The sequence below is a fragment of the Schistocerca serialis genome, chromosome 1 (genome assembly GCF_023864345.2).
Source record: "Schistocerca serialis cubense isolate TAMUIC-IGC-003099 chromosome 1, iqSchSeri2.2, whole genome shotgun sequence".
Lineage (NCBI taxonomy): Eukaryota > Metazoa > Arthropoda > Insecta > Orthoptera > Acrididae > Schistocerca > Schistocerca serialis.
In genome coordinates, this window is record NC_064638.1 from 356,648,736 (window position 1) to 356,666,999 (window position 18,264).

The 18,264-nt window shown below is 38.2% G+C and overlaps 1 protein-coding gene across 1 annotated transcript in view; it reads left to right on the forward strand.

Moving 5' to 3' along the window:
* The first annotated feature begins 815 nt into the window (after positions 1–815).
* LOC126470187 (maternal effect protein staufen-like) overlaps positions 816–18,264 on the forward strand; it is a 202,927-nt gene continuing 185,478 nt past the window's right edge. Inside the window, exon 1 of the mRNA XM_050097847.1 lies at positions 816–854. The gene's annotated coding sequence lies outside the window, so the exon portion shown is untranslated. The remainder of the gene's footprint in view (positions 855–18,264) is intronic.

Genomic DNA, 18,264 nt, shown 5'->3' on the forward strand with positions numbered 1-18,264 from the left:
TAAAAAAGTACTTTAAGTAAATACTTATTGCTAATTTTACTTTATTTCCAACATAATTATTTGAAATAATTTTGTGGTACTTAAATTACAAAATACTGTAATTATTCTGTTTACTTACAATTAGGAAGTAGCTCTAAACTGACGAGTCACCTATGGCCAATCATCTTATTGTATATGACATGTTACGTGACAATAAAGTTTCTGTTCTATTCTATTCAAGAAATCACCTCTTCTTTCCAACTGCAATCGCCCCAAAGGAATCATTTAAAATTTTAACTACTCTCTGGTCAGCAAGCGCATTCGACACCCATGACCGCACTACTCTCAGTAATTATTCCGATATATGTGTTTTTATATATTATTGTAGTGACCTGTTACAGCTGCATTTATACTCTACTGATATACCTAAATGAATTAGGCCTATCAGGCGCGACTTTTAACGCTGAATGACCTTAAAAAACAATCATTTATATGAAATACAAATTCAAAGTTTATTCGTGTTCATGGTAAACAAATTTAAATCAGCGCATCCGCTTTACTTCTTACATACTTTTCACTTTTTAATGACTAATGCGACTGCAAACGAGAAATTTTTGTGTAATAAATTGAAAGAAGCACTAATAGATTTATATATGACTACTATATGATATATAGGGCGCAAAGGAGAGCATATTGGCGGAATAATGGTAAGTTTGCTTTGTTTTTCGAACAAGTGTGGTATAATTAATAACATTAGCAGGGAATTTTCATGTTGCAGGTTGCTACCACTGTTGACGGGGATTATCAGATATATCCGAAAGTGTAGTTAGGAAAATGTCAGCAGTGTTGCTGAGGTGAATGTGGTGGTGTTCAAGGTAAGACAATTATTATGAATGTCAGGTTGGTGTGATAAATGGTTGGAAATGTTATTCTTTTTTTAATGGCATGTCATTTGAGTTCGTATGCTCTGCAATGTGAAAAAGCCCTTCGTTTGTCTCTGTACCCATGAACAGTTAATACTGTCGCCTCAGATGCCTAATTTTGACTGCGTATTCATTTGCTAAACTCGTGCTTCTTCAGTTTTCGATGTCTTTGTGCTAACCCCCGAATGTCATAGCCAATACTGATCGTGATTTTCTCAGCATTCGCTTAATTATGTAACTACTGTATTGACGTTCGGTTATGTTCTAAGTAATTGCTTGATAGAAACGTCGGCTAGACGGTGTTGATGCATTTAGGTTATGCTGAACGTGAGGTTGACAATCACTTACTTTATTCCCGGTGCCTCTTAAATGTTTTCCAGTGCACGTAAATCTGGAACTGAATAGGGACACTACTGTGCGCTGGGAATCTGTGTGTGTGTGTGCTATGTAATTAATTTTAAAATTTTTATACGTGCATTGTTGCACTTTGTACTAGGGTGACATTTTTGTTGTGTTATTTGACAGGCCAGTGAAACACAAAACTTAGGTCAACTAAGCGAACATTTTAAACGTAATACTGTATCCGCAAATGGTAAGGTGTAATGCGTATTCATATACGTCATCACTGTCTTGTGATACCACTTACAGCCGCGTTTAGATAGGATGAATCTGTATGTGACCAGTTTCAACGCGTGACGATTATATGTGAAATTTCTTGCAACTGCGACAAATTACGACTGTAGAAGGCGAATGATGGGGAATCATCGTCACGATCCAACAGATTGCATCAACGGAGCACAAACACCACTAAAATACATTACATATTCCCAAAAAAGACCTTCTGACCTAGCTCGGGAACTCGTGTCAAATAACTTACAAAAATATCAGCTATACTGGAGCTAAAATAATTAATGCGACGGGTTCGTTTATTAATTATTTTGTTATGTATGCTGCCTGCTTATTAGCTGATGTTTGGTCTACATATCAGTTGTTTTATTGAAGACTTTGGCCTCTTTAGTGGCTTTTGATTTGTTGATCAACCCATCGGTATGGAACTGCTATCGGTAAAAATAGGTAACATTTTAAGTGACAACTCATGATTTATTTTATATATGTTATTAATATATACGATTTATGGCTTAAAGTAGGTTTTTTGTCTTCGATATTTTACGAAAGTTATGTTATCAGGACTCTTGAAGATAACTGCAGTAAATATAGGTGAGTATCCTTGACCTTGGGGATGAGGCTTTTTTTTCTAAGTTTTGGCGCGGAGGAATTGGTGAAATTCGAATGAGTTCGTGCAGCTTCGGATTGTTTCCGTCCGTTGCCAACCTTAACCAGGAAACTGTACATGCGTCAAAGTGTAAGCGATGATCGTGTTTTAACGCTACGAGCAACCACAGCAAAGAGTCCGAAGTTATATTGTGCGTATAGTATGCTTACAAATTAAGGAAAAGGTCATGAGTTGTATTGGCTTTTATGGCTTATTTACTTGTATTTACGGGCCACCTTCCACACGAATATGTTTTGATTATGTATGAGATACGGCCATTCAACATACGCATCTTCAGACCACGCATGTTACTCTGCTGAAGATAGGTCATGTACGTAGCTTCATACTGCAATAGATGGAATCGGATTTCTGGCCACTGCGCTTCTATAATTCCATGTGCAAGCCCCCCCCCCCCCCAATCCTTTAAATTGAAGAAGTGGCTTGAACGTACTTCCCAGACAACATTCTAAAGAGCTTGTTACATGTATTTATTTATTCATGCAGTTTTTTTGTTTCCTGTAGGGAGTTACGAAGTAAATGAAGCTGTACAATGTGAGGCGGCTATAGAAACTGTTATGAAGTTGCAGTCAGCTATTTGCGCTTGGATTTACCGAATTTAACCTTTTTTTTTTTAAATTGACAAGAAAGATGCTAATTTGAAAATTGCAGCAGCTTTTTATCACCAACTGCTAGCTCAGGTTCTCCATGATCACATTGTTCATCATAACAGAACGAATTATCGACATTAGTAACAATTTAATGTACCTCACGACTTTTACTTTAGGAATTAATATAGCTGGCCATGGATCATTATATAACTGATATATCAGCAATGGAAAAAGAAAATGTGGTACATATAAGTGCATAAACAAGTTACATAAATACATGTAGCCTAGTTATTTATTCTCCATAGTGATATAACAGTTTACTCCAGATTTTGTGTGTGTGTGTGTGTGTGTGTGTGTGTGTGTGTTAAAATTCGTACCATACTGGTACCTTCAGGGAACTGTTGTACTGGCGCAATATATCAAGTTGCTTATAATTAATATGGTGCAATTGAAGGTGATCCATTCCTGTGCTAAGTATTCTTTAATGCTCTAAAACATTTATTTGTGACATACACTGCAAATGAAGAATACAAGAGCTGCAAATTCTAAATTAGTGAAATAATTCATAAAAGCAATTTTCGTGCAACCATATTGAGATATGGTACTTTTGAGAGCTTGTTAAATTATTACGTACCTGTACACGAAGGATTGTGTTGTACATTGGACTTTGCTAATCACTATACTTCCTGCTGTTATAAAAGTGTACATCATTGTTTAAACTATTATGTTGATTGCATTTTAAAACAAATTCTATAGATGTAGAAAATACTATTGATGGCAGTGTAAGTAATTTCTCTCTCATGAACATCCATTTTTAAAATATTTACACTGCATAGGCTTGAGAGCAATCATGAATTGAGAGGTTTGTTCTGGGGCTATGAGTTTGTTAATATTGTAACATTACCCTATTTACTTGTGCCAATATGCAATCAGGGGGTGTGCCTGCATCGAATCTGACTGAAATGTGTTTGTCTCGAGTAAACTATTTCAAATGATATATTGCACACAAGGCATACAGTTCAAATACTTTAATAGCATTTTGATGTTGAGTCACCTGACATAGTCCATATCAACTCAGGCAGTCTAGGAAAAAATCTTATCTTCATAGTCTGGATGTTATTGAATTTAGAATATGTTAAAATGAAGGACTCAATAAGGAATGCATATTTTTTTGTTTTTGCCAGAAAAGTTTCTGCTCAGATATACAGCCCTCCAAAGATGGCATACCATTTAGAAGATGTAAATTTTTGAAAAAACTTAAAATGCTGTATCTCTGGAACAGTTCCAGATTTTTGTTGTTTTTTTTTTTACTGTTTGAAAGATAATTGCTTTGTGATTACAAAGAAATCCTCCAGTTGGACTTACCTGTCAGTCAGTTCTTTTACTTTAGCATTCTGAACTTTTTTAGAATTTATGGAATTATTTTTAAATGCTAATGCAGAAAATTTTGATTTTTTTTTTCTGTTGATTAGTACCATATAGTTCTACATTCCCTGAAAAGGAGAGCTTCCTCTTTCGGGTTGAACAGGTTTAATAAACAATTGAAATTTTTTGCTATCATTGCCACATTATTACGTAACAGGGTCATAAAAATCAAAATGTATCCTTATTTAACATAATTTTAGCTTTGAAAGATGAGTAAGAGACTCATTTTCAAACATTTTAATGGTTCCAAAATGTATGTTAGAGATCCAAAGACTTTCGATTTATACAACTTCTGGTCACTCTGTTTTGTATTGAAATTAGCAAGTCAATGAACTAAAAATGTGTTCCACTTCTTCACTATCTTTCTTTGATATAGAGTGAAGCCTTCTTGTTGAACCAATAGGATCTGACGAACTGACAATCTTCAAACCATTGTGAACAGGAAGTGAGCACTGTTGGTGTTCTTGCTGTCCTTCAGCCGGAAACCTATATTCAGCAGGGGACCCATGTGGTAGCATAACGTTCATTACAATTTCGTTTAATGCATAACTGGTGTCTATAATCTCTGCAATCCACCAGTCACAGTCATACACATGACCTCAAACATCCCCCTTCTCAGGTTGTGAGTCTGAATATTATTCTGCTGTTTCCTGGGTGTTGGCCGAAAGAATGAAATTTCTTCTTTGTTGCTCTTTAAAGTGCATGCAATAAGAGTTCCCCCATCACTTTGAGTCCAAAAATGTGTGTACTGAATTCCCTTCGCAGGAGTAATTTGTTTAGATCATTCTTCTTTTTTCTATTCATGGAATTCTTCGATTTCCTCTTTGGACAAAAGAATCAGGTATGTGGATGGAAGATTTCACAACTCTCGTATAATCATCAGCATTCTGAATTGCAGCTATATTTGGTTTGGAAAGATTGTTTTGTAGCATGGTGCTTCAGCAGGCCTCCTACACCATTACAAGGTCCCTTCCTGTGACCAGTACCACTGTATACCCAGTCAGTTGACACAAGCAACTTACTCAATTCAAACGGCTGGTAACAAGTTTTGAAATGGCTAGAAGCACCATCAGAAATAATGATGATCTTCTCTGCCCCTGTTTGCAGTTGAAGAATTTTGCGCATTGCTAGCAAAGCATATATGTGCTGAGTTATGTCCTATGTCATCACTTACAACTGCAACACTTGTGGTTTTGTTTTGAAAATGTCACTCTTGTAAAAACTGAAACCTGGTCATTACTCTGATACACTTGTACTTCTTGTGGGAGAATTACAGACCAGTTCTTAGCAAAATCTCAGAAGCACTAGACATAGTTCTTCAGCTTCTACACACTCTTACACTTCAGCAGTGTGTTGTTGCAGTTTCTTCAGATGCTGTGTCGCATACATAATTCCTGCAGAGTTATCTGCTACATCTTCCAGGTGAAGTGTCTGTAAAGACAGTCCTCCCTTTTCATGGCAGTAACCACATTCTCAAAACAAACAAGTCTCTTGCCTTGTCACAGACTACTAATGACTTCATACCCCCAACCAAGGTGCCACATGTCACTTGCTCCAGTAAGTTTTTCAAAGTTATCACACAAAAGTTCAAAATTTGCACAGTACGCACAGAAACAGACATCTCTAGGTGAGTGTGGACCTACCCACTTTGGTTGTAGTGCATAAAATTTTGATTTTCCAACATGTGAAGTTGTATAATTGCTCCTATAAGTCAGCCGTTGTGCCCGAGTGGTTCTAGGTGCTTCAGTAGGGAACCGCGCTGCTGCTACGGTCGCAGGTTCGAATCCTGCCTCGGGCATGGATGTGTGTGATGTCCTTAGGTTAGTTAGGTTTAAGCAGTTCTAAGTCTAGGTGACTGATGACCTCAGATGTTAAATCCCATAGTGCTCAGAGCCATTTGAACCATTTGCTCCTATAAATTGCAAAGGTTTCTTCAATACTGTGAGTCATGTACCTCTTCACTTTCACAACTTTTTGACCTTCAGCTGTTAGAGTTATAGTGTCTTTTTTGTTGGCAATCTGGCAAGAACAGTCCCATTTATCTTCCAGATAAAATGACTGCACTATTTGAACTTGAGCTGCTTCTACAGATCTCACATTTCTTGATTTGTTTACCGTGTACTTTGATACTGATGGAATGTGGTTGAAAATTGTTTTCTTTGAAAATGTATCTGAAATAATAGCTAAAACTTGCACCATTTCACTGTAGGATGCACAACAGCTCAATTGTTATTTGTGAAAAATTCCTGGCAAGAGGTGCAAGAGTGCTTTGGTTCATTTTCTTCTGAAGATGGAATTTCTACTTTGAAGAGAGTGGTCAGTTTTGCTGTAGGGTATTCATGCGTAGCTTTAGTTGTTTTCTCTGTGCTTTCTTGATGCATAGAGCTTATGACTTGACTTGACTTAACTGACCATGGTTTCTTAACAGGACTTATACCTACTTCTGTAGTTGACTGATTCTTCCTCTATTGATGCAGAATCTGCACCATGAAGGCTTCACCTAGTTCAGATAGTATCATTGTTGTTCTGTCAAAACATTTAAAATACAAAAAGTCTTCACTGGAAACTTCATTTTGAAACAGTCTTCAAATGAGAACACTTATTCCCAATCTGAACAAAGTCTCTCTCTCTTTTTTATTTTCACTCTATTATTGATATGCAAATAGTCAGCACACTTCACTCACCTGTGGTCCCAGTCAGAAGACATTTCAAACAGTCCTGTTCACAAAACACACTGCTGCTGTGTCAACTGGCAAATTCCTTGTGAAAACATGGAACTCACTGGATGGTCTCAGATTTCTTAGAAGTCTCTTCAGTAAACAAATTAGCACTGAACAACTACAATACAGAAACCTGCAATGAACAACCATGACAAAGAAGCTGACAACAAACTACAAAAAAGTGTAAGAATATCAGCAACAATGAAAGTGAAAGAAATTACTCCAACAATGGAAGTAAAAAGTAATTACTCCAACAATGTAAGTGAACAGAAATAACTGTAACAAAGGCAATAGAAATAAACATTGTAACAAAGAAATTCGTAAGAAACAGCTTCAGTGAAGATATACATTAGCCTTGAAAGTTAAAAAAAATGATTTTCTAAAATAAAGCCTGTCCAGCTTATAAGTAGATTCTCTCCTTTACAGAGAATATAGTAATACATGGTACTAATCAACAGAAAAAAATCTAACTTTTCTGGAGTGGCATTTTTGGAAAAAATAAAATCTGTAAATTATAAAAAAATTTAAAAGGTGACAATAAAAAAACTTTGACAGATATGCCCAAATGGAGGATATCATTGTAATCATAAAGCAATTATCTTTCATATAAAAAAACCTCTAACAAAATATCTAGAACTGTTAGAGATACAGCATTAAAAAAAAAAAAAAATCCGAAATTCGCATCTTCAAAATGGTGTTCACAGCGTCATGTCTGGATGCCTATATCTCGGGACAGGAATTTTTTTGGAGAAAACCTAAAAAGTGTGTGTTTCTTACTTACTCCTGAATTTTAACATTTGCTAAATTTAATAACATCTGAGACTATGAAGGTAATCCTGCTGCCTGAAGTGATACGGATTATGCCACCTGTGATTTATGACCAGATTGTGTCTCACACATTGCTGATGTCCTATAATGTCATTGTTCCAGTGCAGTAAACTAACAAAGGCTTCCTTATTGACACTAATTAATGTGTGGCAAGTAAATCATTAACACATTCACTAATTTCACTGTCCGTACAAGTTGTAATATTGAAATGAAAATGATTTGCACGGTAAGTATAATTTAGAAATAACGTAGCTCACAGTCAAATACTATTGTCACAGTCTGCAGAATGCATTATTGTAAATTAAGACGATTTGTGAGACTAATTACAAGTCCACAGCCAATCATTGCAAAACAGTCACTGTATAAACTCTCGGACACAGAATGTAAATGAAACTCACACCTTGTTACGACTTTGATTTGTGCAAACTTGTTTACTTACATTGTGCAATAATTTTTGGCACAGATCTTGCTCATAACATAACCTCCTGCAGACAGATTCGACTGGCTTCCAATAGCCTTTCTTTTATAAGATTGCAATAATTAAAACTTGACCTATCTATTGTTGCTTGCTGTATTTCTACAAATTACAATTAAAGGTTTCTGTTTCTGAATCTGAATCACTGGGTAGTGGATTAAGATTTGTTTCACTGAGAACTTTCAGATAAGGTGATAATTGCTGTTGAATTACACTGTTTAGTTTGCCAAAAAATGAGATTGTATTTCAGTAACAAAATTTTAATTATTCTAGATAAACTAAGTCACACCAACAGATTTTGATCAACTAAATAAATATACTAGATAATGAAAGTAAAGATGGCTAAGCCCTGAGGTATTATTCAAGATTTTTGGTACTGTGCACATTCCATATAAGTGATAATCTGATAATCTTGAAGATATTCGGGGAAAAAATGGGTGGGAAGGGGGGAGGGTGTAGAAAAACAAACATAACAAGGAGAAGGAAGCCACCTGGTTTGCTGCAATCTCCCCCCCCCCCCCCCCCCCCCCAATAGAACTAACAATCATCCATGTTTAAGCCACAGAATTCAGTGATTTTTGTGATAATAAGAAAATGTGTATACCATTTTAAAGTAGTTACCATAAATTATTTAATTGCAATAAAAATATATGAAATATTCAAATACAATAACAGTTTGTTTACATCTGTACTTAGCATATCATTTTTGCACACCAGTAACTTCAGAGAATTTGCAGTTCAGAGAAATACAGCATTTGTGAAGGATTAGTACGAAAATATGATAAGTATGTGTGTCACACAATTGCCTTAAGAACTGCAATAGCAACAAACTCTCAAAACTCTTACAAGTAATTATTTACTCAATATAAAATTGTAGGGAGTACTTGCTGATATCAGTACTTCAATTGGCACTATGATAGTGAACACAAGTTTGCAAACAATGACTGTATTAGGATGAAAATTAGATGCTGTCTTATACACTTGTGTCTGCCAACAAACATGAAGTCAGTCTTCCTGGTTTTCTCCTCCCCCTGGCACTCCAAAGGATCTTTACTTGTGCCATGCCATATTCAAACACTTTGTTTGCTGGTTTGCTCTGTGGACTTACGAACTATTTGTGATACGTTGTTAACGGCAGGCATAGTTGGTGTATGAATAAGTGCATTTTCATGGCTGTTATGTATTCTACTAGTTGTCTGGTCACATGTCCATCCATGTGGGAGACCCTCATGCAAGCAGCTGGAAAGTATACTGAGTTAAACATAGCGTGTAATTTGTAGAATTCCTTGTCATTTTCAACTCTCTTTGTTTTCATTCTACTTTATTCTCTGGAAGTTGGCAGAAAAATTTACAAATAAATGTACGTAAAAATATAACAGCTTCCCCCGCCCTTCCCTTGAATATTCGTATGGATTGATGAGTGCAAGATACACCATACACATTTGCTCATAACTCACTACAATGTTCTTATTGTGCAAATTTATTTTCTTATTTTTTGGCATGAAAGGTAAATGCGATATTCCTGCCCAGATATCTGTCTAATGCTACACAAAAAACATCACTCTCTTCAGTAAGGAGTTTGATTGGAAAAGAAAACACTAAGCTTAAAGATTATGCAGTTTCATATGGAGTAACTCTTCAAACTTTATATGCACTAAAACATTGCAGTGCCATATTTTTTTGTGAGTCCCCAGCTAACAACTGTTGTTCGCATACCTTGCAATTGTGCATAATGTGCAGGTCATTGATATACAGTATGAACAATACAGGAGCCAGATTGACTCTTGATGCACACTACACTTCACCACAGCTGGACTAGAGCTCTAGGCTATATTGTAATAATGTTAGTGTCTTCATTTTCCAGTTTGTATAATCCAATATATCTTGTGTTAAAGACTTTCTTTGATATTTTGAGGTTTCACCTTTATCAATTAGCAGCTCGTGATAAATTACAACAAATTCATGTGATAAACCTATACCAGAGTTGTTGAAAGAAGCTCCTTGACAGCTGGCAGTGCTGTTTCCAACATTCCACTCTGAAGTGCAAGTGTTCGCGGATAAAAACGGCAGTCATCTGTACAGCTGCCACAACACTGAGGTGTTACCATAAACATGTACACATAATTGCATTGCGTGATTGGTTGAGATTGACATGTGAAGCAGTCCAGTGTAACTTTCAGGAATTTTCTTGTGCCAAATCAACTATAGAAATGTACATGCAATCCTATCTTTCTTATTCTATTTTATTGATATGGGATGTACTGGATGAGGTATAGCAGATAATGATGAATAACCTTTTCTAAAAGAATTTTGTATTTCTCGTACTACTGTTTCTGAGACAAAGTTGTCTAATCTGAGTAAAATAATTTTTTAACACTACTTAACGTCAGTAGTTTTCAACTTTATCAGCACTGCCTCTTTTTTGCGGTGGACTGTAGCGAATTTTACACTATTTATTAAACTTTCCTGGGTCAGATGAACTAGAATTGGAAAGAGTAAAGGATTGCAATTTTTAAGAATAATTGACGAAATTTCATCCCTGTACACTGCAGACTATTTCCTGCATTTCATTTGTGATTCAGTTGTATCCATTCATACACATACTCGTTTTTGTACTGAATTGGGAGTTCTATGATAACATGTACCATAGTTCATACCTAAACTACTTGAATTCATAAAATGGGCAATAAGTATTACTGACCATATAACAGTATACAGCATACACACTCGCTTTTCAGTTGGGTGTTATCAGTGCTAGGTTTTGGTTTGCTAATGTTAATGTAGTTTACTATCTTTTCTTTTGCAATTTGTGCAGTATATAGGTTCAAGTCTTGTTAGTAGGCTGCCCAACCCGACTGATGGTTATCTGTATCTGATGTCTTTGGGGATTCCTCATATAAAAAAATTTTCAGCTGCAGTGGACTTACAGTGCTGCAGCTCTTCTATAGTGTGCTGATTTGATCAGTTCATTGTTATTACTGTAGCCAATTAGATGGTAGTATACGATAGCAAATGAGAATCGCTGAAACTTATAACTTTGTCATGAATATTTGCCTGTTTTTCTGTATGTCACTATTTCCAAGCTTGTTGTTGCGTTGGGACCTTATAATTTTGTTATGAATATTTGCCCTGTTTTTTTATGTATGTCACAATTTCCAAGATTGTGATGGGTTGGGACCTGATAGCTCAATAGATATTTGTGCGAGTGTAGTGAAATACTGGATAACTTCGTGTAGGTATCAGAGGAAATTACAAATGAGCAACGTGATTGTCTATTTATACCGGACTTAATTTGTTATGTTCACCCACCGTCATTCATTTTATAGGACAGTCTTACACAGTTTTGAACATTTTTTTTTTCTTGTGAAATTAATCGAACATGTTACATTCAGATATTTAAATAATGCTTTAAAAAAGTTATTCAACTTGGAAACATCCTAGTAGGACTGGCACTCGAACCTGTGGCCTTAACTAGCCAAGCACAACTCATGACGTATCAGCATGTCTTTACTTGCACCAGTACTTCATCTCCTATCTTCCAAATTTCACAGAAGTTCTCCTGTGAAACTTGCATGACACACACTGTAGGAAGAAAGGTTCAGTTTGTAGAGCACTTGCTTGCAAAAGGTGACAGTCCTAGACTCGAGTCTCGGTCTGCACACAGTTTTAATCTGCAGAATCAGTGCACACTCCACTGCAGAGTAAAAAATTCATTCTGGTTTTTCCATCTGTCTGCAAGTTTTCTGCACAATACACATCATTACAAGTACAGTGAAGACTGTAAACTTTTAAAGTTTTCCAGTTGCACATCTAGTTTGCTTCACCTTGGGTGTACTGTGTGAATAATTAATTCTTAATGTTTCAGTTATCTGGCAAGAGTGATCAGAGGGCCAAAGATTTGTTGTACTGACGGTACAGTTTGCTAAATTGGTGTAGTCAGGATTTCTGAAGCTAGAGATGTCAGTAATCAGTCTAATCAATGGTTAGTCAAACATATGATGGCGCTTCAGCAACAGCGGGCAGAGAAAGAGGACTAAAACAGTTCAGGCCCTATGCGCTGTTTATTCATTGTTACGCACACCAACTGAATTTGGTACTGTTACATTCCTCCAAAATCATAAGACAAGTACGCATGTTTGTAAGTGATCTTAATGCATTCCATTCGGTTTTCAGCAAATCATCAAAACGAACTGTATTGTTAACTGAGAAAGGATTTAAACTGCCACATGCGGGCAACACTCGCTGGAACTTTCGTCCCAGGGCAGTTTCAACAACATCTAGTCATTTCTCAGGGCTATATAGTGTTTTTAATTATATATTTGATGATACAGACTCTCAGTGGGACCCAAAATCTTTGAGCTGTGCTGTGGGAATGAAAAGACGGATGGATTATCCTATGTTTGTCTACTTGCTTTGCTTCTACCGAGGGTGCTTTGTTTATGTTGGTCATCTCTTTAATGTTCTTCAGTCAAAATGTGTCAGTATCACTGCTTGCCAAGACGAAATAAGAATTGTTTTGAGAAACTTACGACAATTAAGAACAGAAACATTCGTTGATGAATGCATTAAATGCAGCTTGTGTTTGAATGGCAACTTATCGTTCTGTGACAGTCAAGACATCTCTCAGGACACTAACTTACGAGATACTGGATTTGCAAATTGTTCAGATGGAAAGAAGGTTTCAAGACTTTCCCCAAATTCAGTTTGTTGAACTTTTGAACGAAAAGTGTTTCCTGAACTATCAAAAAGAATTCCCAAAGTTGAAACTACTTAAATTATTACAACAGTACCCTTTTTTCAAACAAGAACAACTTGAAAATGAACTGTGGAATATATATGTTGATGATAAAAAACACTATCTCCAAGAATCCTCTTAAAGTACATTGTCAACAATGATTTAGACTCCGTTTATGAAGAAACAACGAAGTTCCAGCGTTTGGTTTTGACCCTACCCGCAACTACAGCAAGCAGTGAACGAAGCATGAGTACTCTAAAACGAGTGAATAATTATTTAAGGAATTCAATATCCAACATCCAACTGTTGTGTTTGAGCACGTTAGCAATAGAAAAGACACTATTTGGAGAGCTATCCAGTGATCAGATCATTGCAGACCGAGTTATAGACTTATTCGTGGAAAGAAAAGACAGGCGCATTGCACTTGTGTACAAGAAAACGTAAGTGCTTCTTCTCTTGCTGCTGGAGCTATACAAATTTGTCATCGTTTCTTCTTCTTCTTATTATTATTAGTGGCGGTGGTAGTGATAGTAGTAGTAGTAGTAATAGTAGTAGTTGTTTTATTTGATGCATTTTGTTTCATTTGTTTAAGTTATTGTTTATTGCACCATTTTGTCTCCCTATAATGACTGCAGAGTCTCCCCAACCTTTTCAACCATGCTACGCCACTGGTTAAGCTTCCAGAAGACATAGTCTTTGTGACTTTCCGTATGTACACACCATCAGGGGGGGATGGGGGGGGGGGGAGTATTAAAATGATAACGTAATCACCACAAGTGTTCAGGCGTTTATCCCACTGAGGATGAGATGATCAGTTCCTGTTTCGTAGAACACGGTTGACTGCTCATGGATCTGTAACTGCACCCGCTTTTGCATGTCCTTGTGCGACTGAAACTGATGTCCACACAGGTCGTCAAAGATGTGAAAATTACACAGTGAAAGGAATGTTGTTCGATTGAATCATGCTATTGTACGATAATGTTTGCTCCCCACGCACGTGCACGCGCGCGCACACACACACACACACACACACACACACACACACACACACACACACACACACCACACTGCCAGTCGGATGAAGGCTATGCTTCATCAGTTTGGTTGACAAAGTTTGCAATGTCCTCCATACAACCTACATCTTTCACTGCCGGAATTTTACATATTTTGCAACCTGAAGAAAGGCGTATGGACATTAGTTTCAGTTGGACAAGGAAGTGCAAGAGTGGGTGCCATTACCGCATTCTACGAAACAGGAATATCTCCCAGTGATATAAATGTGTCAATGCATTTGGTGATTCCTTTGAATGGAACCAACCATTCCATAGTCCCACTGTGGCAGGTGTTTGGGTTTTATTTGACTACCCCTTGTAGTTCACTTCAATTGAAACTGATTGCTAACAAAATATAATAATAGTACTGAAGTGTTGAGAAGAATCCAGAATCTCTGTACTACCTATAATTAGATACTTTACAAAGTATTTGTACTCCTCGCATGTTTAAAAGAATAGTTTTACATTGCTCCAGAAGATAATTACACTACTGGCCATTAAAATTGCTACACCACGAAGATTACATGCTACAGACGCGAAATTTAACCAAAGGGAAGAAAATGCTGTTATATGCAAATGATTAGCTTTAAAGAGCATTCACACAAAGTTGGCGTCGGTGGCGACACCTACAATGTGCTTACATGAGGAAAGTTTCCAACTGATTTCTCATACACAAACAGCAGTTGACCGGCATTGCCTGGTGAAACGTTGTTGTGATGCCTCGTGTAAGGAGGAATCACGTTTCCGACTTTGATAAAGGTTAGATTGTAGCCTATCGCGATTGTGGTTTATCGTATTGCGACATTGCTGCTCGCGTTGATCGAGATCCAATGAGTGTTAGCAGAATATGGAATCTGTGGGTTCAGGAGGGTAATACGGAACGCCGTACTGGATACCATCGGCCTCGTATCACTAGCAGTCGAGATGACAGGCATCTTATCTGCATGGCTGTAACGGATCGTGCTGCCATGTCTCGATCCATGAGTCAGCAGATGGGGATGTTTGCAAGACAACAACCACCTGCACGAACAGTTCGATGACGTTTGCAGCAGCATGGACTATCAGCTCGGAGACCATGGCTACGGTTACCCTTGACGCTGCATCACAGACAGGAGCGCCTGCAATGGTGTACTCAACGACGAACCTGGGTGCACGAATGGCAAAACGTCATTTTTTTTGGATGAAACCAGGTTCTGTTTACAGCATCGTGATGGTTGCATCCGTGTTTGGCTACATCGCGGTAAACGCACATTGAAAGCGTGTATTCATCGTCGCCATACTGGCGTATCACCCGGCGTGATGGTATGGGGTGCCATTGGTTACACCTCTTGTTCGCATTGAAGGCACTTTGAATAGTGGATGTTACGTTTCAGGTGTGTTAAGATTCGTGGCTCTACCCTTCATTTGATCCCTGAAAAACCCTACATTTCAGCTGGATAAAGCATGACTGCATGTTGCAGGTCCTGTACGGGCCTTTTCTGGATACAGAAAATGTTAGACTGCTGCCCTGGCCAGCACATTCTCCAGATCTCTCACCAATTGAAAACGTCTGGTGAATGGTGGCCGAGCAACTGGCTCGTCGCAATACGCCAGTTACTACTCTTGATGAACTGTGGTATTGTATTGAAGCTGCATGGGCAGCTGTACCTGTACACGGCATCCAAGCTCTGTTAGACTCAATGCCCAGGTGTATCAAGGCCGTTAGTACGGCCAGAGGTGGTTGTTCTGGGTACTGATTTCTCAGGATCTATGCACCCAAATTGCGTGAAAATGTAATCACATGTCAGTTCTAGTATAATATATTTGTCCAATGAATACCTGTTTATCGTCTGCGTTTCTTCTTGGTGTTGCAATTTTAATGGCCAGTAGTGTATATAAGGCAACTGGGGAGCAGGTAAAATTACAGTATTCAAAACAAGGTAGCACTACGGTTTTCATGCCAGCATTATTGATACCTATATTTGTTTCCGGTAAGTTAAGTTTTATTTCAAAATTGTTAAGGCTATATTTTATTTGTTCAAAATCACCTTATACAAATCCATGAGATTGATACTTCCCAGTTATGTTTGCTGTGAAACATTTACAGGACTATTCAGCTACCTAGGCTGTATTTAATATGATTGATTTTGGACAGTTGGTGTGTGTGTGTGTGTGAGAGAGAGAGAGATCATATGTGGCTTTATGAAGGTCTAGTTATGTGGCAGCTAGCAGGTTAAACTGTGGAAAATTAGTTCTTTCTATATAGGGCCATTTCTCCCTCTGTTGTACTTGTAATTGTTGTGGAAGGAGTGCTAAGAATCTGTATTTACAGGTGAATTCATATATCCATTTTAATGGATGGTCGTCACTAATACATAGTTGAGATCTGTCTAGTTGGCATGGGGGAATAATACTCATCCAGAAGCTCTATGGTAAAGCTTAATTAAGGGCAATCGAAAGTATATATTGTGAACTGCCGCAGTGAGCAATTTTTGGAATGTAGCTGATGTTAATGATATTCCATGAAGTTTTAGTATTGCAGCCTGATAATGTCGACTTCTTGCCATGATATTTCAGCTGACAACCATTTAGTCTTCTTCAGGTTAGTGTTTTGCACTGGAAATTGCTAGTTCACATCACTACCTTTATGTATGCGTTGGTGGACTAGAGGGCTGTGTAGTGTTGGAATGGGATCAGGGAAGGGGCTAGATGGGTGAGGACAATGACTAATGAAGATTGAGGCTAGGAGGGTTACGGGAACGTAGATATATTGCAAGGAGAGTTCCCACCTGCACAGTTCAGAAAACTGGTCTTGGTGGGAAGGATCCATATGGCGCAGGCTGTGAAGCAGTCATTGAAATGAGGATACTTGTGACTTGAGCCTCCTGTCGGGTAGACCATTCACCGGGTGCAAGTCTTTCGATTTGACGCCATTTCGGCGACTTGCACGTTGATGGGGGTGAAATGATGATGATTAGGACAACACAACACCCAGTCCCTGGGCGGAGAAAATCTCCAACCCAGTCGGGAATCGAAACAGGCCCTTATGATTGACATTCTGTCGCACTGACCACTCAGCTACTGGGGAGGACGTGTTGGGTGGTTTGTTCAGCATCAGGGTGGTCCAGTTGTTTCATGTGGACAGACAGCTTGTTGGCTGTCATGTCCATGTAGAATGCAGAACAATGGTTGCAGCTTAGCTTGTAGATCATGTGACTGGTTTCACATGTACCTCTATCTTTGATTGTAGAGGTGACATTTGTGACCTTACTGCAGTAGGTGGTGGTGGTGGTGGTGGTGGGAGGATGTATGGGACAGGTCTTGCATCTAGTTGCATTACAGGAGTATGAGCCATGAGGCAAGTGGTTGGGAGTAGGGGTTGTATATGGATGGACAAGGATATCATTTAGATTGTGTGGGCAGCAAAATATTACTGTGGGAAATGTGGGAAGGATAATGGGTTGGACATACCTCATTTCAAGAAGTAGTAGAAACCCTGGCGGCAAATGTGATTCAGTTGCTCCAGTTCTGGTGGTTCTGAGTTATGAGGGGAATGCTCCTCTGTGGCCGGATGGTGGTACTTTGGGAGGTGGTGGGTGACTGGAAAGATAAGACACAGGAGATCTGTTTTTGTACAAGGTTGGGAGGGTAATTGTAGTCTGTAAAGGCCTCGGTGAGACTCTCAGCATATTTTGAGAGGGAGCACTCATCACTGCAGGTGCAATGGCGAAAGGTGCAATAGCCATGGGTGGCTAGGTTGTATGGAAGGGAGTTTTTGGTGTGGAATGGGCAGCAACTACCAAAGTGGAGGTATTGCTGATGTTTGGTAGGTTTGATATGGACAGAGGTAGAAATGTAGACTTTTTTGAAGTGGAGGTCAACATTGAGGAAGGTGGCTTGTTGTGTTTAGTAGGACCATGTGATGGAATGGGGGAAAAGATGTTGAGGTTCTGGACGAATGTGGATGGGGTGTCCTCACCCTTGATCCAGATCACAAAGATTTCATCAGTGAATCTGAACCAGGTTAGGGGTATGGGATTGTGGGTGTTTAGAAAGGATTCCTGTAGATGGCTCATGAATAGTTTGGCATAAAATAATGCCATGTGGGTTCATAGCCTTACCCCAGTTTTGTTTCTGGGTAATGCATTCAAAGGGGAAGTAATTATGATTCAGAATATAATTGGTCTGGTGATGAGGAAGGAGGTTCTTGGGTTGGAATCTGTCCAGTGTCGGGATAGGTAATGCTCAATAGCAGTAAGGCCATGGA